This window comes from Manacus candei, unplaced genomic scaffold (genome assembly GCF_025592945.1).
Source record: "Manacus candei isolate 608988 ecotype Guabito, Panama unplaced genomic scaffold, ASM2559294v1 h1tg000160l, whole genome shotgun sequence".
NCBI classification, from domain to species: Eukaryota; Metazoa; Chordata; class Aves; order Passeriformes; family Pipridae; genus Manacus; species Manacus candei.
In genome coordinates, this window is record NW_026138208.1 from 745666 (window position 1) to 768729 (window position 23064).

Consider the following 23064-nt stretch of genomic DNA (forward strand, 5'->3'; position numbering starts at 1 on the left):
CTGTACCACACACATAGTGTGGATCATAAATATGTAGATGAAATCCAAAATTTGGAATTTCATGGCAATTACGAAATGGTAACAATTGCATTCTGTCCTGATTTTCAAGTTGTAGTCAAATAAAACAATAGAAATTTACTTTCTGAAGGGTTTCTTCTTCTTAGCTTTTTCTCCATAATGTACTTTTGGATCAAAGTAGTGGTTTCAGAAATTTCTTAGCTAGAAAGTCTCACACCTGGAAATACATATCCATACCTAAAGAAAGAAATCAAAGCCCAGAGGAAGAAATGACTCTCACTCCGGAGGACAAAGCTAGAGTAAGAGTCGTCTCTCTCACCAGCAGAGAGGCATGACCTCAAACCAGAGTAACTCCCAACCTGGCTGTCTCACAGCGTTATCATATGTCAATCTTTTCAGGGTCAGTGACTGGCAATAACATCCTAAGAATTCTCTAGTTTCCTAACTGTCTCTGACACTTATGAATAAATATCTCCCTGTCTAACCTTGCCACATTTATCAAGGATGTGGGCTGCAGGAAAGAAGTATTAAAGCTTCTGGATGCTCAGAAATATATCATATGTGTTAAGTACAGGTCATTAATGAGGTGACCAGTCAGTTGTAATCAGATTTGCTCCTTGCAATATGCTTACAATAAAATCATTAATTCTTTTAATAATCTCTTATTAGCCAATCTCAAGAACCATCTTCAGACTTCATCTTTCAAACACACCACTTTCAGCACAAAGGGTCTCCTGAGAATGCTTCTTTTTCTCAGTTTCTCTGATAATATCCTTTCCTAGTTCTCCTCCCACTGCTTTGATCTTTACTACATCGAATTGTCATTTCTTCTGCAGGATTCTTACAGGAGTTTTGTAGACCTTTGACAACAGTCTTTTTATTATTATTCCCCTCTACATTTTGTATCCAGGTTACATTATTCATAGCTGCACATTCCACTACCATTCACCAGCTACCATTGATGATTCACAGACTCATGTGTTTATTGCAAACCTGAAACTTGTCCAAACTTTCCGTGGGTGACTGACAATCGGCTCAGTTTCAGTGCCTGAAATCAAACTTCCTTCTTCCCAACAAAACAAAACAAAAAAAAAGCCCAAACCCCGAGGAAAGCCAGACAACAATTACACTGGTTTATTCTTCCCTTGTACATCACGACCTGATATTTTATGCAGCTGGGCAAACGCCTTCATTTTACGATAACGGGTGCAGCAACCTTCGGGCTCCAGCGCTCTTGGCAGAGGCCGGTGGGTACCGCACGCACCGGGGACCGGCGCCTCGCACCGGCTGCTCCTCCAGGGAAAGCCCCTACATTTAATTTCTGAAGTGCCCTCGGTGCAGGGGACTCGTTCGCTCCGGGAATGCAGCTCTGGGAAGCAAAGCAGGGGATGGGGGGCTCCGGGACGGGCAGCGCGGGGCCGGCACCGCCCGCGCTCCGCCAGCGCCACCTGCCGGCACAGCCCGCGGGCCGGAACACGGCCTGAACCCACAACAACAGAATGAGAAATAACAAGGAGTGGATATAATTATAATGATAATAAAATAGTGATGATGGTGGTAAGAAAAATAGTGACCAACAACCCAGAGTCAGACCAGAGCAAGAACTTAATGTCCATGCCCTGTCCCGGCCCCGGCATGCCCCTGTGCCGGGGAGCGGCGTTGCCATCTTTTCTCTCACTGATGGAACCGAAATGAACCGTGAAGTCTCTCAGTGTTCCCTCAACCCAAAATTTCTGCATTAAGCAGTGTTTAAAGCTAAAATAACACCTCTGGTGCAGGGTGTTTCAGCAAAACATCACTGTGAAGCTGGTGAGACACTGAAACAGGTTGCTCAGATGTTGTGGGTGACTCATCCCTGGATGCGTTCAAGGCCAGGTTGGATGGGGCTCTGAGCAACCTGGTCTAGTGGAAAGTGTCCAGTCCTTGAAGTTCTGTCCAACTAAAACCATTCTATGAAAATCTGTGGCCAAAGCCCCCCATCCTGACACTGTCACAGCCAGAAGAGGGCCAGCTCTGACACTGGAGGGAAATATAGAAACAGCCTGGAAACTTCTACTGGAGAGGGAGAAACTAAGATCAGAAATGAAGCTATTGAAATGGCTAAGAAAATCTCTAATAAAAAAATAAACAAGAAAATGTGGACAGTAACATTAGCGAAGTATCATATATGCACACATTCACCCCATAAGGAGTGAAATCAAGAAAAATCATTGCTATGTATTTGATTTTTTAAATACATATAATTACACATGCCAATGTGCTGTAATTGAAATGTGGTTTGCAAGTTGCTCAAATAAATAGTGTCAGTTAGAACTTTTCCCTCAAACAGACCAATTCAGCTGTAATGCCTTTATCTTGAAAAGCAAAATGTAATTTTCAATTTTATACATTAACTTTTAATATAGTTTGTATTATCAATTTATTACATGAATGATACTATGAGTGAAAATAAAACTTAGAATTATTTCCTTTTTTATATATAAAACTGAAAATCCTCAAGTACCAATTCCATTAAGGAACACCAACTTAAAAATCCTATGATAATTTTAGTTTCAATTTTATTACTCATCTTTTGTGAATTTTTCTCTTCTCTAGGAGGTTTTATTACTATTGGAGTCTCAGTGTAGATTTTACTTGACATCAATTTTTAGGTAAGCATTTCAAGATTTATCCCTGATTTCTCTGCATCTGGTAGGAAAAGTTTTGATTTCTGTATCATGAATAAGCAGCAGTAGCACTTTTCTGTGTTTATCCCTCATACAACAAGCATAAACCACTGATAGAGTAAAACTTATCCAGTCATCCCTTTCATTATTCAGCAGTAATTGTAGCATTTATTTTAGCACTTAAAACTAAACAACCACTACATCACCCAAATACACTAGTCCCATTGGGATTTAAGACCATAATAAGAATTCTGAACATCATCAATGAATGAATTATACTCTTACTGTTATTAAATTTATGGTATTTTTAATAATCACGTCAAGCAATGAAGAGTACATGCATTTTAAGCAGTAGCACTGAGAACATGGTGAGTTTAATGTTGCACATTGGGATGATTTTACCCCTGTAAGCCCACAGCAGGACAGCATCCTGGGCAGCACCGTTTGTGCACATTACTTCATTACTTTCCCAGGCTGGACACTGTGATTTGGCTGAAGTAGTCTGGTAGAGCTCTTTGCACTGACACCCAGCACCCAACAAGACCCAGAGCCACCAGCTAAAGACAGACCTTCTGCCTGCTTCTGCTGTGAAAAAGAGTTGGAAAAACATGATATTCATACTCTTAACTAACTGAGCCAATTGCAAAATCATTTTTGTGTAAATTACCATCTGCTGGCAATACAGTTAGCTCAATTGACCCTAACTGAAAATTTGCAACTGGATGTGTTTCTGTGGACAGGGTTGGGTGGTTGCTTTTATAATTGATTTTAAGTCAAAGGTTCTCTGAAGAACTGCCACGCGCACAACGCTGCAGCACACCTGCAACATTAGGATAAATTCCAGATACATATCTATATTATCTCTTTTACTAAAGGGATACTAAAAAAAAAAAAAAGAAAAAGAAAAACAGTTGTAAAAGCTACTAGACCTTTAAGTTAAGGCATCATGAAAAACACAAGCAACATCTCCATCTGCTAACACAGTTCATTGCAAATGCAGGACTGTGAGATATGAAATCTTAATTTGCACAGGCACTACTATCAGAATTTGGGGAGTAACACATTAGTTGTTTTACAAGCCAACAGATCACATTACTGGCACATTACACTGGCATTTGTTTTACACCTTGGTGGTGAAAAAGGCTAAGGGATTAAATATTGTACCTGTAGCCCAGTCAGCCACTTCATACACCATCATGTGGACTTTCTTTTTTCTGAGTTTTCATTTGCAGTGTGAAAAATTTGTGCAAAATTGTTCCTCTCAATATCCTACACATACTTTATCAATGCTGTGATCTATGTATGCATTGTAAACATTAGAAGAAAAATACTTATGAATTAAAATCAAACAATAAATATTTTATCCAGAAAACATTTTTAAAACAAAACTATATGTTAATTGTATGCTAAAACTCCTCTTAATTAAGAACTAAACCAACACATATTAAAAGGCACTTCAACTGATAGAGCATCAGCCAAAATTAGTTGATTACATGGCTTTAAACAGTAGTGAGGCTGCTCTACTGATCTTAATCTGAATGCTGAACTGCTGAACCCATTTTCTAGGATAAATTTAGCTGTTCTTTCGTGTTCCACTTTCCTTTGGTACTTGGATGCAGTGTATAATTATACCAGAGCAGTTAGATAGCACTTTCCATCTGAATGTCTCAACACACTTTTCAGATTTAATTACTTTGGGCTTGGAAACCCTTCATGACGTAGATACTAATAGTCAAATTTAACAGAGAAGTAAACAGAGTCAATGAAAAGGGGAGTACCCAGCAAAGTACTGAAATGAAGCCTCAGTCTCCTGAAATCTATTTTTTGTTACCACTTTGCTTTTGGAGACATATAAAATCAAGATGCTCTTCAAGTTTAGCTTCTGGACATACTAGGAAATACCTTGCTTTTGGCAATGGTAAGTAGCTTGACACTGACTTTACTTGTAAACCCTAGTAAAATCCAGACACTAAATAATTCCTCATTGTCCTTGCAAGTATTTTAACCCATTTACATTCCCAATGGATCTCTAACAAGTAAGTCCAGGCCTGGGGAAAGGCACAGTGGTATCCTTCCCACTCCTTCTAAACAGTCAGCATTGCTTGGTACTAGGAGTTAAGCACTTACACAGAACACGAGGCCAAGCTCCATCTTTTGTCAGCATGAGAGTAAACTCATACCGTGCACTTTTGTGGACAGTGTCCTATCATTTCACTTTATATCTTTCCTTTTCAAGCTATTTTTCTTAGCAGAAAATAGACAAAATTAGGGTGTTTTTCTGAAATCTAGTAAACTCCCTTTAGCATTAGTTCTTGGCTGTAAATGCCAAATGAGATACTTAAATAATAAAAAAAGGTTTTATACATACATTCTCAAACTATTTCACCAAGTAAACAAACAATATACTTGAGAGACTGTAAATCTCACTGGTTTTGCTCAAATTTCCTTATCAGCTGGCTACCTTGAAGTTTGAATGTAAGGGAAAATAAACCCCACGTGTTCATTTTTACACATGATATTTTACCTCATTTTTTACCCTAGAGAATTCCTAAAATGTAACATAAACTTAAGAAACGGAGAACCCCTCTCTGCTCAGCCCTAACAGCTGAGGACAACACCTTGCACTGTTTTAGCACCTTGGTTTATCAGGAGGACTGAAAATTGCATCTCTGGCACCTGGAGCCTTGACACTGGCTAGTCAAGATCAGGAAGCTGGTTTTATTTTCAGATCTGTTTTTCTGGGCTGTGGGACTTTCATTCAGAGAACATGGCTCAAATGCAGAATAGATGCTGTCCATAACAGCCATGCCCAAGCTAAGGGATGAACTGAACACACTGGCAGCTATTAATGCTACACACTGTTTGTGTTAACAAGCCCAGCTCAAAGGCAGAGCTTATTAGGTGGAATCCAGGAACATGAAAAGAAAGGATAGCTGCATAGCAATGTGCTGTATTAAGTGATAAATCAGCCATGCAGAAAGAGAGCAGAGAGGTAAAATGCTTATTAGCATTTCCCTTGCCTATCTAGGTTACTATAAAGTATTCACTACTTATTTGTCTGCCAAAGCTCTAATTCTTTTTTAATGCCTAGGAACACATAATGAAGTAAAACAGCTAATTGATTGCTAACATATGAGTGGCACCATGTGTTGCTCATGTGTACCTATATCGTTCTTGGATACTACTTACAAAGAAGTAAATGCAATGCAAGAAAAAGGAATCCAGAACACATCCCCCTGCTCACCCTCAACAGCACTTGCCTCTTTAAACTATCTCGTGTTTTTCAAGCAGTGTGGGCTGTCACCAACACAGAACGCATAGAGGTCATACAACTGGAAGGATTCAGCGGCACAGAAGAACAGAATTGCAAGGAGAGTGTCTCCATGGCAGTTATATTCCTCCAGCATGTCTTTACACAACCCAGGAATGCTAACTCCTCCTCCTTGAGTACAACCATACAATGAGGGTGTACTTGTTTACAGGATCAATTGCATCCTGATGTTCTCAGACAAGCCCAACCAGCTACTTCCTCTAGCTTGCAGTTCTACTTAAGAGTTAGGGGTAGCTCAGAAGAGAAAGCATTGATTCCCCACAGACATTGCTAAGGTTGTGAAAAAATGTAATCTAAGAAGACCCTTGTAATGATTATACAGCCATCGTTCCAGGTCTGGCTTTCTCTTTGCTATTATTGTTTCCATCAAGTGCAGATGGTTAACTACGAATTACTTGGATCCCTGGATTATCATTTCAAATCCTGAATATAACATCATTGCAGGAATACATGAAGAGATATAAGAAAACTGAGTATACTGATAGATGCCCTTAATTCAATAGCACTCAGTTTATCCTTTGAATTCTGTTGGGCATGTATACCTATAATGTTCCTCCCTTATAGCCATGCAAGTAGTTGTTAGTGACAAAGATTAATCTTATTACTGGCTTCCTTCATGTTAGGATGAAGAAGCATTGGGAGATATACAGAATATTTAATGATGCATGTGGCATGCAAGGGAAACTATGTAATTTACTGGGAAAGACACTGAAGGAAAGAGATCAAGCGACACATCACTGCTCCTCTTTCAAGAAAAAAAAAGGAATAATAATTATTTTTTTTTAATTTCCTGGTGCACAGTTCATCTCCCAACTAAAAATTCTGCAGTAGAAAAATTGGCATTGTTCTAAAATATGTGCTTGAATAGTGAGAATAATATAAAACAACATAAACTTGCATTCTTTTTGCATTCTGGTATCCCATATTTGAGAGTGAGGTATAGTTTGCTACAAGCATAGCTCATGGATCAAACATTGTTAGCAGCAGTTTGTGCAAACTGAACATGTTTCAGGACCAGTGAACATTATCTATAAAAAGGATGTGAGGTAGATACTGCTATATCTCAAACTGTTCACACACTTCTGAGTGCTAAAGATACTTGTGAGTGCAAAGAGGACATTCAACGTTTAATAATATGGGGTAGAAACAAAACCAGTCTGAACCCTGCATGAAGTCCAGAACGGAATTAGCTATGGAAACCATGGTGAAAGTAAGCTGGTACCTGAGTTGTCCTGCAGAACTCTGCCCTCACACTCTGCAAAATGAGCTGCAGGACCCAGGGAAACTTCCTAAGCATCCCTCAAGCCTGCCCAATTAGACCAGTCTGCAAGGACTGTACAGAGTGTCTCATCTTTTAAAGGAGGGAACAGAACCTCAGGTAGTATAAATTACTCTTGTCACTTCAATTCCACTGCCTATTTAAACCAATTTACACTGTTTGCCTTAGTGAGCAAAGGACAAATTGGCCTGGGAACAGGTATTATGCTGTATTTGCAGATTAAAACCTCTTCTTCTCATGACAGAATTGGGCTTGTAATATGTAACACATTTTATCTCTGATCTAGCTTAGACAGTTTGCGACAGATGTGTTTTTTAAATATGTAATAACACTATTCACTATGAAAACTATATAAGCAACCTTCACAGAGTTAGGAGACAACAGATATTTCCTGTCCTAAGTAACAGTTTTGTTTAAATACAGTATTTCCTTGGCAAAATGAGAATCTTTTAAGTATTCACTTCAAAGTAATTAATACCAGAGTTATACATTTAGAAATGGAGTAAATGGAAATTTGCACTGTGAAGAAGTCATGTCTTCTAATGCCCACTCAATACTATTTCTGATAGTACCCACTACATATCTGTGGAAGCCATCTTACTCAAGCACTAAGTCATGTTTGCTAGGATAAGTGTGATGAAGTGTTATCACAAGTACAACATCTACTTTCTGGATTATTAACTTCTATGAGCTCAAAGTATTTCTTTTTAAAGAAAAAAAAAGGCAAATTAATACAAATTGAAAAGGCAAAGAAGGTATTTCCAAATGCTTTGAATTTAGAATAAAACACTGACTGCTTTTCCAATATAAAGTCAACGTGTTAGCATTATCACAGGTTAATTATATTATGGACATACCACAATGTGATTTGTTTTTTTTCTTCCTCTTTTGTTATTGACATACAAGCTTTCTTTCCCTCATAGATTTGATAAACTTTTCCTAGAGACATTTTTCTCCCTGTGCCTGCGCTGAACATCACTATGACTCCACAGCAGTGAAGTAACGGATATAGTGACTATAGTAACTGATAGAGTGACTACTGTAAAGAGTTCGTTGTCATGTTAGATTTCATTTCAGAGTCGACCTCAAGTAGTTTCTGTGCTGAGATGCTTTGTTCGTCCACAGTTACAGCTAGGCACGAGTATTTAGAAATGCTGATGAACAGGCACCTTATGTAAACAAAAGGCAAAGCACTTTGTACAGACTTTGTACTGATACTAATCCTTTCCATTACTGTGCTACAGAGTTTGAAGCCAGAAGGGACCACCTAAGTCGTGCAAAGGATTGAAAAGAGTTGAAGGGGAGCAAATGAAGAGAGAAATACACACCTGGATGCAAAGTATCATCAACAGTGTCTCAGAGCTGACATGCCCAGAAACCTAATGCAAGAGGCTGGGGAAAGGCAGGGAGACAGCTACTGCACAGTGCAGACACCTTTTGTTAGCTGGAATGGTAATGCTGCAGCATTCCCTCTTCCTGGACTGACACATAAATGCACATTTTCACTGCCCACGAGTGGCAGCTTGCCAGCATTCAGAAAGTGGGAGACGAAGGAGGACCTCCCCGTACATGAAGCTCAGTAGGAAGGAGAAAGCATTACCAGAAGTTGGGAAGCAGAAGTATGTGTAGAGTCCTCCTTAACATCACAGCTTTAGAAGTTTGTTCATTTATTTACCACTTTCTGCACTCTTTCAATTATCTTCCATCACATTTTTTTGTTGTTTTAATAAAAAAAAAATCATGCATATACAGTGCATAAACCACCGTTTTAACATATAATGTAGAAGTTTCCCATACTTTAGTCCCATATTTATATACTACCTGAAATTTGCAAATATTTCTTGTGTTATATATACCAGTGTTGCATATTTTATCAAACTAGTAGATGTTGAACTGCCTTAACTTCTACAACCTTTGTGAAGACCCTCCTTTCCTGGACACAGTTCCTACTCTCTACTTCATCTTTTTCTCCTGGAGGAACACATTTATATTGGGCCATATTGACTCCAAAAAACCACACTAGATCCAGTGTGAAGTAAAACCTTTAAATTGCAGATATTGTACATAGGGTAACAGTTAACTTCAGTCTGCTCATCTGCTTCTAGTGCACCTTCAGCAACTGAATACAGGATCATGATCTCCATTTCTGGATGACTGGAGAACTGGTATTAAGTTCACCAAGTCAATTTGTTCATTTTTATGAATCACAAAAAGAAGAAAGTAGAGGGTCCAGCAGAGGACTATGAAGCTGATCAGAGGACTGAAGAATCTCTCTCATGAGCAAAGGCTGAGGGAACTGGGCTTGTTCAGCCTGGCAAAGAGACAGAGGGGATCTGATCAGTGCATATATAGGTGTCTTAGGACTGGGTGTCAAGAGGATGGGGCCAGACTCTTCAGAGGTGCCACAGGTTACAACAGGACAAGGGGCAAAGGGCACAAACTGAAACACAGGAAGTTCAACCCAAACATAGGGAAAAAATTCTTTACTCTCAGGGTTACAAGCTGCCCAGAGAGGTTGTGGAGTCTTTTTTTCTGGAGATATTAAAAACCCACCTGGACACAACCCTGTGCAACCTGCTCTGGGTGAACCTGCTTTAGCAGGAGTTGGACTAGATGATCTCCATATGCCCCTCCCAAACCCCTCCCAACCCCAACCATTCTGTGACTGTGATTATGTGAAAGTGATTAAGTTGATGAGAATGTTGAATCAATTAAAGTATCTCAGAAATCTAAAGCATCTCAGAAATTATCCTTCTACTGGTACTACGCGTTGCTGAGGCTCAGTTGTTGAGTGTCTATACAAATAAAGGTCTCCAGAGTTCTTATTCTTGATATAGTAATTACAAATTAGAGAGGTTAGAAAACAATTTATAGGCTTTAAGGAGCATATGATGGCAGAGAAAAAGTAATTTTATTTTAAAAACCTAGAAGATAGTGAGTAATAGCTGCTGTTTTGATCTGCTAATTTATTCTACCTATCTAAAGCAGGAATTTTATCTTTAACTTACATCAATCCTTCCTACACACATTCACCATGAAAACTTAACAAGAAAATTAATTGAACTGAAACATGCAGACAAATTAAAAAGAATCACTAAATTCACTACAGTGGCTGATGAGGCCATCATCAATAGAAGATACTAATGAAGAAATATTTCTTGCAAAAATATTCATCATCCTGAAATTGCTCTGGAATAAAAGAAACACTGGTGGTTTTCTTCTGAACCATTTATTTCTAATTTCAACAAACTTGAAAAAAAAAAATGGATTTTCCTGCTTCTTTCCAATAAAAGTGATTATTCAAAAGGAAGAGCAAAATTGGACACTACAAAGGCGTACTTGAGGCAAAGCAGTCTTTTACCACATCTAGTACTTTGATATACCTGCCTCATTCAGGGTAAAATGTAGTAAAGTTACCAGATCCTCAGTGCTAGAAAAGAAGATGAAACAAAATTACAACACTTATAATTTGAAGCTGATGCAATAAATTCAAGTAGCTTTATTTTGAGGCTTCATATTGCCAAAAAAAGAAAAATAAATAAAAATAGCATCCTCATTAATGGTCTGGATCGTTTACTCATGTCTTTACAGCTGAAGGCACTTTTGCTGTTCTCTCTTGTAGGGAAGTGGGCCCAGATCCATCCCCTGCCAGTAACAACAGCTCACAAGAACTCAGCAGTTGTGTCCAGCAGCATCCTTAATACCTCACCAGGTACGTGGGGAAAATAAAATACACAGAAATAGTAAATCCCAACCCTCCTTGAGGCAATTACTTCCCAGGTGAACACATTTTACTTCCAAGATATTTTCCTTATGGTCAGTTTGGATCCTCACTGCTGTGATTCCACTCCCCTTGCTCTGGTCGGCCCATGATGTTACCCTGAACATACATCAGTCATTTTCACATGCGCACCACAGCACTTTCCAACACCTTAACTCCTCCCTGAAAATATATTTTACCTCTGATACTTTGTATACATTTTTTAAACCTCTGCTCCGAAATCAACATGATTTTTTAATGTTGTTTCTGTTGTTATTATTATTATTATTGAAATCTTTCTCAGCATTGCTTTGCTTCTTCCTACACTGTAATTCAGAATATTAATAATTTCCTTTATCAACCTGCATTTTACTGAGCTGAATCTCTTCTTTTTTCTTTCTTTTAGTTTTTTCCTTTTTATTTATTTACTGGTTTTGTTCAGTGAAGCCTCTCTGTGGTTTTGTACCTTCAATGGTATTTGAAACCAAACTTTGTATCCTACGCAAATTTAATGAACATTCTGACTGTCTCCTTCCAGATCATTAAAGATGATGTTAATTGAGGCCAAACTTCAAATCTGCCCAGTGATACTTCATTAGACACTTCTTCACACTTTAACATAACTGGTCAAATTTATTCTTGTTATTAAAAAAGGATAATTTCAATGAATTTAAAAACTCGCATCAATGTATGGAAGCAATGACTTTGGCCCATTGCCCTGTGTCTTTAGCCTGTATTTGCAGGCAAGTACTCAATTTACAACATTTCCCATTCAAACATAACCTGAGCCCCACATGATGCTCTCCTATTTAAGAGCCTTGATGGTTTTTGCTTTATAAACTGACTCAGCACCTTTAACTGTAACCTCAAGGCCCTTCTAAAGACCTGCAGTCACGAGAGCCAGCACAGCTGTATGATGGGTCCCATCTCCTTCCTCCAGTTCAGCCTGTTGTCTGAAAGTTTCATATGATGCCTCCTGCTTCTCCTAATGGAACAAACAGGCTGGTCTTATCCCATTTGTAGTGTGCACAGACGCTGGATGGATGTGGCCCCTCAAGCAAGCAGTTAGAAGGGACCTACTGCTTTGGAATTAGCATGTATTGCAAAGATCAAGTGAGGTGCAAAATGTAGTGGGAGAAGATGGCAATATATTCTAAGTTAGGAAAACAAATCTTCAAGGTCCCTTCCAACCCAAACTATTCTATGGTTCTGTGGTTCACAGTCTTTCTCCTCACTTCTGCCCATGTACTGCTTTTCACTTTACTTCTTTGATGACTATAAATTATGTACTCCAGGCCAAACACTAAAGACCAGTAGTGTCAAGAGAACAAAAGACAATGACATAGGTATCTTTCCTTTTCCTTCAAGAAAAGCATTTTGTCCATTGTCAACATGGTAATGCATAAAGCATGCCAGGGAAGCAAATGGAGCTTTCACAGAAACAGTGGATAATTTTTTCATGTCCATGATCATAAGGGAAAATGGTTATTCAATATGAAGTGAAATACAGAATAGATTTGCAGATAGAAGAACCAGCTGTAGTTCTGAGCAGTCATGGTATCTGTTTGAATTAAAAGCAGTGAAGTTCTAAAGTGCAGAGAGTTCCACTAACCACCAATTAAATAGTTCTGCCAGAGGGAAAAGGAAAATGAGGAATGAAATATAAAACATCACCCATGCCCTTTGTTACACAGAGACATTCATTTCTTGTACAATGAAAAGAGATCTATCTCAGTGCAAAGCCGCTGTCCAGCCCATTTGCAATTATTTTGTGGCTTTTTTTCTAAATACAAAAAGGAATAGCTTTTTTGGGGAAAAAACACCCTTTCACAAAGTCTATAAGCTTCCTGTACATACCATGGGAGCTGCATCTCTTTTGTAATAGTTTACAACCTGTGTCACTAAAGGAAGCTTTAAGTGCCAAGTAAAGTAAATTCCTTTTGTTAACCCATTTCCCGAGGAGTTTCACACTTCGCTTCAATGCTCGAGGCCTTCGATTTCCTGCACATCAATTTTTGGACTGGTCTGTTAGTAGCACAGCAACCCTTTACTTCACCCCATCAGATCCACAACTAATTGCTTGGAGCCAATACAGAGATACATTTACATTACTTTTCTATCTCATTTCTAATATTTTTAATATTTTTGTCCTCTATGTTAATGAGTTCAGGGTTGGCCCCTAAACACTTAGCCTTGTATTTCCCAGTCAAATTAACTACCAATTAGTGATAATTGGACCTGGCAATATTTTTGTTGATGGACACAAATGTACTGTGAGACAGAATGAGAGTACTAATTAAATTTAGATAGGTCATTTCTGCCTGCCAGTTTTTCTTTGAACTCTAGATGTGTCCACATTATTCTTACCTCAAATTAGATTGGTCAGAACCCATTTATTCTCAAATGTAAAAGTGGACAGTACAGTTAAAAGTACTTTAGTTAAATCTGAACAAATATTGACTTTGTACATGTGGGTGGTCCATTGTTGGGTGGAATCTCTTTTTTTTTTTTTTGGACATCTATTCAGCAAGTCAGTGCTTAAGGATGGAACTACCTGAGTCTGTTTGCAGGGCCTTTCATTTCTCAGTTCTTCTGCAGGCTGCTGCAGCATTTGAACTGCAAAGACTTCAAGGTTTAAATCAAACTAAATAGTGAGAAGGGAAAAAAGCTTTAATTGCTAGTTTGAGAGATTCTATACAAACATTTCTACTTGGCTTTCAAAGGCTAAACAAACCCCTAAAATTTAAACACTTTTAACAGTTATTGTGCTTTTGCTTAACACAAGCAAAAGAATGAACATGCCAGACCTCAGAGACCCCAAAATACTTTTTAAAAAGACTAAAATGTAGCCTGTCATTTTTCACTGAGAAATTTTAGAAGCTGTTTTAAGAGGATATACCCCTAGTTCTGGGGAGTTCTTGCTATTAGTATATTTTACATGTGTTTCTCCAATGTGAAGTTGTTCCTCCCTAGTTAAATTCTAAATCAGGAGGCCTTTCCAGGCTCTTGATGTGTTTTTTTTCTTTCAGTGAAGCATTAAAGTCTTTCTTAGGACAACAGAATTGAAACAGTCTTTCAAACCTTTTCAGCAATCAAATTGAAGGTAATTTTCACCTTTTTAATCAGGTTACCAATAAAAGTCATGAAAGAATCCTAGCAAAAAGTAAATTTTATTTATTATTTTTAATAAAATCAATTAAAAAATCAAAAAACATATTAATTTCATTAAGATTTTAGCTGATTACTGAGTTTTGCCCTAATATTGTGCAACCTGGAAAATATATGCCCAAAAAGGCTTTATAGACTCGAATTATGAATTTACTTTCAAAAAGTAGAAGTGACTCTGCTAGCTGCCACGGAAGTTAACACCATAACCACAATAAAATGCAATAAAAATGTTATTATCTATATGATAATTTATTGGATGTCATATCTTTTTCTCTTCAGCCATTTCGATAAGTAAAGTAACTTCTTTCTGGAAGTAAATAGCCTTAATATTGGAAGTCTGAAAACTATCATCATACTTTAATACTCTCTAGAATGAAACAATAAAATCTCATGCTTGTAAGTCAAAGAACAGGTATGTGAAATAGTAATTCAATATAAAGCTTGAGAATTTTTTAATTATTTTGAACTGTGAAAATCTATTTCAATTCTGCTTTTATATTTGACAGAGGATAAGGAAATGTGCAAGTCCTTGATTTCCTCTGCAGTGAATTCCACTTTGTCACTTCAGAGGTCTGAGTGACACCATCATGATGAGGATGGGCCAGAACCTTGACCATGAAATTTCCCAGTAGAAAAAAAAAATACTTGATAAAAACTAGTTGGGGTTTTTTTTGTTTGATTTTTCTTTGTTTGTTTGTTTTTTCTGAAAGTGGTGATTTTGTTCTGGCAAAAATAGGAAAATCTGAAAGTGATTCATTTCACTTGTCCTTTCTTTTACTGCTGTATAAAAGTTTCATTGTCCTTTATTTTTAACTTTTGACATCAAATGTATATATTACACGTGAGGTTCTGAAACTTTATTTTCATTCACAGGAAGTTTTAAAGGCTTAGAAAATCTGTGAATGAAATACACATGTAAAGATCTTGATTTCTTAGCAACTTTAACAAGGATATAGGCATAGAGTTAGGTGACAGTCAACTCTACAGTTTTCTCCTGCTCCTCCTCCAGGAAAACTGGATTTGTGTTTTGCTGTTCCTTGAGTGACTCTATGGAGCTGACAAAGTAATTTGATTTGTTTAAGAACATCTATCAACAGAGATGATGGAGTCACAGATAAACTATAACAACACCCTACAGAATTTACAATGCAAACTGATGTGCATGAATCACAGAAGATACGAAGTGCAGCAAAACAATTGTTGAGTGATGAAAATGTAATCGATGTTTTGCTTTAATTAATTTAAAGCTTTTTATGTCATGTCATTCATGCTTTCCCTGACAAAAAAAAAATCCAAGTGCCCAAAGTTTCTTTTTCTGTTTCCTTTTTTTCTTAGAAAGAAAAGTCTTTCCTGATATACTGTTCATTATTTATGTGTTACAACATGCATAGCTAAATCAGCCTGTACTCAGCAAAAAATAGTATAAGAAAGAAGAAAGTGGGGATTTTTGTTTGTTTATTCATTAATTTTAAACATATAAGATTTTAGTTCTATACATATATCATTTATACATCTGTATAAAACTCCTGGATGAAACCCAGTCCACCCACATTTCAGGTTCTGCTTCACTGTAACTTTGTAAATCTGTACTTACTAGGATGGGACAGGAGATCTGGCCTACCTAACATTTCTGCCAGAAGTCATTCCACACACAAACAAAAAGAGATGGGCAACCAAAGACCTCTTGAAGGAAACCCACCCTTATGGAATGTTAATTCCTTGATACACTGTCTGCACTGTCATCTCTAGAGAGCTGAACATTTTACTTGTATGAACTGTGCTTGCCTGCACTGAGAGTATGCCTCCCTGCTCGTTTGAGATGCAGCCTGCTCAGTGATCCTTAGAAGGACAAACCCAGATATCCCATGACTGCCCCATCCTACTGTTTTGTTTATGGTTTACCTCAAGTAAAGGCACTTTCTAGTCCTGTTCTTGTGGGTGGGAACAGTCACAGTCATACATTCAGGAGACATGGGGCAAAGCAAATACAGTCAAACTAGAATCCATTTTTAACCTAGAAATTATGCTAAGCATCCAGGTGGAAAGACAAAGCTCTGGGCCAGAAAGAATCCCACACTTTTTTTGGTTTGTTATCCAACCTAACGAGAGATACCGAATCTCCTTAAAAGCCTTTCATAACTTGTTTTTGTTGGCAACAATCATCCATGATTGTTGAAAATAATCATCCATGCCAGGAAAGGTTGTGGAGTCTCCATTGTTGGAGATATTCAGAAGCCATCTGGCCATGGTCCTGGTCAATTGGCTCTAGGTGGCCCTGCTTGATCAGGGAGGTTGGACCAGATAATCTCCAGAGGTCACTTCCAATGCCAACCATTCTATGCTTCTGTGATATCCCCTGGGATGTACACGTCCATCGTACTAATGGATTAGTTGATTACATCAAAAGGGAGAGAATTTAGTTCATGAACACCAAACTCCTTAGCACAGTCTTGATGAGTTCCCTATAAACAAGGTCCAGATGCCTTCAGTTAGCGCAGGAAAACCTTGGGAAATTAAAAATTTATTTCCTAGGAAAAAGACCTATAAAAATGAGAGGCAATAGCATGTTACTCTACTGTTTTCATTCCGAAGGATCACAAAGTCTTCAAAAAATAGACAAAAATCTGAAAACAAAACACAGCAAAACAGATGTCACTGCAAAATTAAGGCTCCACAGGCAAATATCCAAAAGTACTAAAATGCAAACCTAAGTATAAGCATGTCACTTTACAACCACCCTCAGTGAATACCTCTGATGCATAATACATTTTCACTCAACACTTAATTTGCTGTTGGAACTCATTGCACCAAATTAACATTGAATTAAAACCTTGGCATAATTCCAAAAGATATCGGGCATTCCTGTGTAAGTATTGACATGGTCTATTCAGCAGCAATATCCCACTAAAGTATCCTGGAAAATATTATTATTCTTCCAGCGTATGAAAATCCAAACATAGTGCAAACTAAAAGGCCTCACCCAAAGTCAAACAGGAAACCTCTGGAAGAGTGAGGAGTTCTAAAAATTTCTAAGGGGCAACAAATAAACACAAAGCTTTCTGTCACCATGCGTGAATAAACTTCTTTTAACCACATCCTTCGACACTACTGCCACTGAGGGTGCAGGGACACTCATTACATGAACATACAAAACACTGGTTGCTGTGTGGGAAGTGTTGAGGAGAGGTTTGCAACTGGGTTTCATGACCTCATGGCCATTTTGTCTATTCTTCTCAGAAACATCACCCTGAAGGAGAACACTTTCATGAAACCCTAGTTTGCCCTTGCTTGCCCCATTAGATGGGCAGCCTCTGACTCCAACCTTGCTTTCAGCTCTGCACTGCACCCATCTCCTTCTCATGCACAGACTCAGGGACCATATGGAACGGGCGGCTTTCCCTAAAGGACAGTGTCACACTAGGACTCGGCACAAGTGTTGCAATGGCACAGTTGAATAGCTTGTGATGAGCTCAACCTTTCCTCTTAAAAATAAAATGCATTTTTGGTCAATATGAATTAAATTAAGGATGAACCAAAGCAGGACTGTTTTGCTGAGTGTGGAGAGGAGAGCTGCTGTGGGACAGCTCAGTAAAGTCTGCATCAAGAAACAACGGGCATGTCCCCAGAAAGACACCTCTGCTATCATCTAGGAGCTTCAGTCTGGAACCTAAAGCTGAGCTTACTGTGGTATAAGCAACTTTGCACTAAAGTACTTTTTTCTATTCATAACATCAGAAAATGTTTATTTTTAAATGGAAAAACTTCAAGTTCAAGCATTTGGAAATCAAAATCAATCTATGCATTCTTTTAAGCTTTATTTGTAGCTGTTTCAAGGATTATTTCTATGTAAAGTTCTCTCTAGTCACTGAATGACCTATATCCATTTCCCAGAGATTAGTAATGAAAGTTCTAATGCCATTAGCCTTGCACACTTCAATTGTGAGGGCTGTGGAATTTATAGCATTTACATCTATTTTCAATTTTCCAGAATAAATGTCCAACATACCCTCAGAAATAATACTGTTCTTTTTATAGAGACAGGAAAAAAAAACAAACAACAAAAACCAACAAAACAATCCCCACAAGCAATATAGTCCAATTTACAACTGAAAATCAATCATTATTAAAACTGGCAACAGCATGAAAAATAAAGGATGATTTGGAGGTTCTTTGAGCAAACTGTATAATAAAGGCAACCTGTAATTAAAAAGAGTTATTAAGAAATGATCAACAAAGCAAGTAAATTTTACTTAAGCCAACCACTCATTATTCTTTTTCTATTCTGTCTGCTCTGAGCTCTGGGTCTGACAAAAATAATTCTACAGAAACAGAAGGAGAAAAGGATGATTATTTATCTGTACAGCGAACTAAATCTAAGTACTCCAATCTGACAAATAATATTCGACTTTTGTTCTTGGATTATAACACATTATTCCAAAAAGCTCACCCCCTCCCTGCAGTCCTATTTCCCATCTGCACTCACCTGCAACACTGCTGAGATAGTAACTTGCTACTGCCTTTTCCCTTTCCATGGATTATACCAGACCACCTAAATTTTCTTGATTTCTCTAACATTTTCATTCAGAGTTTCAAACTACTCATCATAAAAAATATTTCATTGTATTGTTAGTTACATTTAATTACGGAATGCACAAAAAAGTGAGTCTATATCAAAAATGTTTCATGCAACAGAATAAGGAAAATCAGAGAGACAAAATAATATATTTAGTATAACATCCCCTATTAACTTTCTCTTACTGAGGCTGAACAGACCAAGCTGTCTCAGCTCTACCTGTATGTAATGTGTTTCAGATTAATTTTAGATTAATTTTAATTTCATTTTGCTTATTTGGGTTTTGTAGCAGTCCTAAATAAATGTATGTGCATGTGTAAATACATGCATACTTATATATACATATATATATATATATACAAACACATGCACACATATATATACATGCACACAAATTTTAGTCAGGAATAACAGACTACTCCAACATTAAAAACCAAATGGCATTATAGAACTGCAAGTTGCCACCACATGAATCATTACATGTTCATGTGTGGAAACAACATTCAAGTTTTCCTTTCAAAGTCTTCTACTTCAGTAGAGGCAACACTGTTAGTCTAGAAAGAACCTCATCCCATAGTAAGAGGCAGAATGTAAGGGACAGAAATGTCCCTCAAAATGGGAAAAAAACTGACCATGAAAAACTGTTTAGTTTTATGTCCTAAGTCCTACCACTGAGGGAACAAATTACGTCAACGCTTTTCATGAAATGGCTTTTCTTTGCATCTGGTTGCCCATTCTTTGCAGCACAGGTGGGAAGAGCACTCGGGGATCTCCTTTCTCCGACTCATTTGTCAGAGCTGGATGGAGCAGCAAGGTGGACAAGCAACACAGAGAAAGGTGATACAGATTTTGCTATCCCCCAATCCCATAGGAAATGCCCTATATTAAGAGATACTTATCCAAGGCATGACTTTCCCCACTGCCCTGAATTCCCATAAGCATATTCCTCCTGTTATTGTGAAAAGTAACTGTCAAGAAGCCACCACGGACATTCCCAATCAGCAAGGACCCGAGAAAGATACTCAGGGATGATTTTACTCATATTTTCTCACTTTTAGGATGGCTGAATAAGGACAAATGAGGCCAAAAGGAAGACAAAAACAAAGCGTCAACTTATTTGTCCCAAAGTGAGACTGGTTTCCATGTCACACTGGATGGTTCATGTCACATTTGCATGGTTCAGAAGTTATTTTGTGTCACTACATTTGGTGTCTCTTTTCTACAGCTACAACTGAGAAAATATGCAACTCAACTAGAGAACATGCTAAGTTCTCCAGCAAGGTTTGGCACTGCGCATAAGACAGCACTCTGGCACCAAGCCGACAGCAGACTATGTTTAACAACTAATGATATACATTACCATAGCCTTGACACTAAAAACACATATCTAGTGCCAGTCACTCTGCTGCCATTTAAATTCACATACGTCTTAGGATGGTTTCCATCCATGCTGGCAGCCAAACTGTAATGAATAAGGAGGCTGCACTTTGCAGATAAATAAAAGCAAATGTGGGATGTACCCAAATGGATTTGACAGATTGTAGGAATAATTTAAAAATATAAGAGTACAACACAGCCATGTTGGCATTATCCGTTATAAGGACAAGAATTCATGAATTACAGACAATTGCTAGACCAGAAAAACAGGACTAAGTACCATAAATGCTCAAGTCCTCCCATTTACACAGTAGTAAAATAACAAAGTCCTTGTGTTTTGTATTCAGTTCATGCCATTTCATTTGTAAACCCCTAAGCTTGTTTTTTAAAAAAAACCAATTCTGAGCATGAAACACAGGGTAAAGAAGCAGCTGGTTTCATCTCATGTGGAAACCAGCACATAAATGGGAGGAGAGATGGCAAAAGACATTGTAGGCCGTATCTCAAATTGTGAAAGAGCAATGCAATTCATGCTGGGGTTGTCCCTGAGGACTCCGGGAACTGCATCCCATTAAGCAGCACTAAGCATCCTTCCTAATATCCACTACTAGTCATCCACTTTTTACAGGCACAGTTCTGTAAAGGCTGGAAAAAAAGAACTGGCTCATGAACAAAAACTAGAAAGCCTTTTTTAACATCTATAAATTTATTACTTTACTTACTACCAAGTGTGATATATTTAAAGGTCTGCTAGTTTGGACAAGCTACTTTATTTACATAGCTCAGTAACAAAAAGGGTGCTAGAATAAAAGACACTTCAAATATTCTGAATAGATATGAATTTGTGCTCAGGAAAACCCAAAAAAATACCTTTAATAAGCATCCCCAAATTACTAATCATTTCTTAGAATATCCTACTGATTTTCCTTGTGCTTTTTTTTCCTCCTTTTTTCTTGTACCTTTTCCCTCTGTAACGACTTCTTTTTATCTTTTATCACTATTAAACTAGAAAGAGTGACCACAATTTTTTTTACCAGCTTTTTCTTGTAAAAAAAATACCATACAGTAATCCATTTCAAGAATATAAATGTAAAATCTTGGGGAAAAACTATCAAGAAAGGTACAAAACAAACTCCCTGCCTACTTGTAACGTGGCCCAATATCTTTACAGATAGAAATAACACTATTATCTTCATACAACAGTAACAAAATAGTATGTTAAGTTAAAACTTGGAATATTAGTATGCAAATTGTCTGCAGAAATTATAATTAGAAAAGGTAAACATATATAACATAACTGTATTAAGCTATATCAAAGTCACGCAGTAAAAAAAAATTCAAGTAATATGGCAGAATTGACTCCGAGGAGGCAAATTTAACATTCTTACAGAAAAATTGAAATATGTAAGAACTAGGCTTTTGCATGGAATCTGTGAAGATATTAAAATACTGTAGAGACATGGAGATATTAAACAAGGAGATATTAAATGCATTGAGTGGATCGTAGTGACCCCAGAAGTTGACTGTTGTACTGAGCTGGTTCTAGCTAAATAACATGTAATTAGAAGAGGTTCTAGGTAGTATATTTAGTGTTGTATTTTAAAGTGGTTATTTACAGAACTCTGGTTTAGGGATTACCAAAGTGATAGACCTTGAGCAGGTATGTGGTCATCAATAGGATTCTTCCACTCTTTTTGAAAATCAAGTTGCTTTAATGCTGTTGCATGTGGAACACCCAAAAATCATAAACACTCCAAAGCACAAGCCTTTTTTGAAAATGTTGATTACCTGGAAATAGTAACAGCTTGTGAATACTATGGGAGCATCTCGCTGATGAAAATTGACTACTACACCACCTGAGCAGGAAGTGACCTTTTAAGAGTTCACTGTGGCAATTATTCATTAATACAGACTAAAACAATAATTAATGTGGGAGTGTTCGCTGTAAACTGTGAGCACTCAAGGAAAGACAATCAGAAATTATTTCACTTGTGCATCCTAATCTTGAATTTAAAGAATTTATATTTATAATAATGTGATGATGTATCTCTATTCTTATTGTAGAAAATAATACTACCTCTCAGATAGCACGGGCTTAAAAGCAAGTTCAAGTTTCCTCATGTACATTCATACACTTCTGCCAGTATAGCAACAAAAAGTATATTTGAAACGGATGATAGAGGTTTATAGTTTGTATCAATCACGGCTCAATGAGGAATTTAAAAACTAATTAAAAGAACAAGTGGGGTTCTGTACCATCTGGTCAGCCTACACATGCATATGCATCCATACCCATTTAAAGAGGAATGAAGGAAGCCTGAATTACAGGCAATGAAGCAATGCATTAATTGAACTGAACAAGCTAGCAGGTGTACAGCTCACCTGTTTCCATAGGGGATGGACTGTTCTTACTTGCCAGGATGACCAATCTTACTATGTAGCATCCCAACAAGAGGGAGAACCTTATGGAAAGAACTCCAGCTCTTTCCTGTGCTCTTTTATAAACACATTTGTGATAACTATTATAATTGTAATAATGAACCCACTCAGGGTTTTCAACAGGCTCAAAGCATGAAAATGCGCAAAAAAAATTAAGATGTATGGAAAGCTATTTACTCTGGAAATTAGGAGAAAAAGTTCATTCTTTCTCCCTTTCCATCCTTTCACCATATGCCCAAACCCAGTTAATCTATAATGCCAGAAGAATCTTAAATAATATGTAGGGATCACTAGCTTCACTAATTCAGATGACCTCAATTCACCAGTGATCTTGGCAAAAAACCCCATGATGTCTTACACTCTAAAGACCAAGTTTGGAAAGGACTAACATTGGCACCCAGACAGCACCTAAAAAGAAATGAAAAACCAGCATTAAAGAGATTATTTCAATGG

The 23064-nt window shown here is 37.5% G+C and overlaps 1 protein-coding gene and 1 long non-coding RNA gene across 4 annotated transcripts in view; one reads left to right on the top strand and one right to left on the bottom strand.

Moving 5' to 3' along the window:
• CACNA2D1 (calcium voltage-gated channel auxiliary subunit alpha2delta 1) overlaps positions 1-23064 on the bottom strand; it is a 330506-nt gene that overhangs the window by 254027 nt on the left and 53415 nt on the right. The gene's annotated exons all lie outside the window — the stretch shown is intronic.
• On the top strand, positions 1234-15866 carry LOC127463447 (uncharacterized). The gene is made up of 5 exons (XR_007900836.1): positions 1234-1265; positions 2614-2669; positions 10917-11006; positions 14502-14634; positions 15232-15866. It is a non-coding gene; the product is annotated as an uncharacterized LOC127463447 (long non-coding RNA).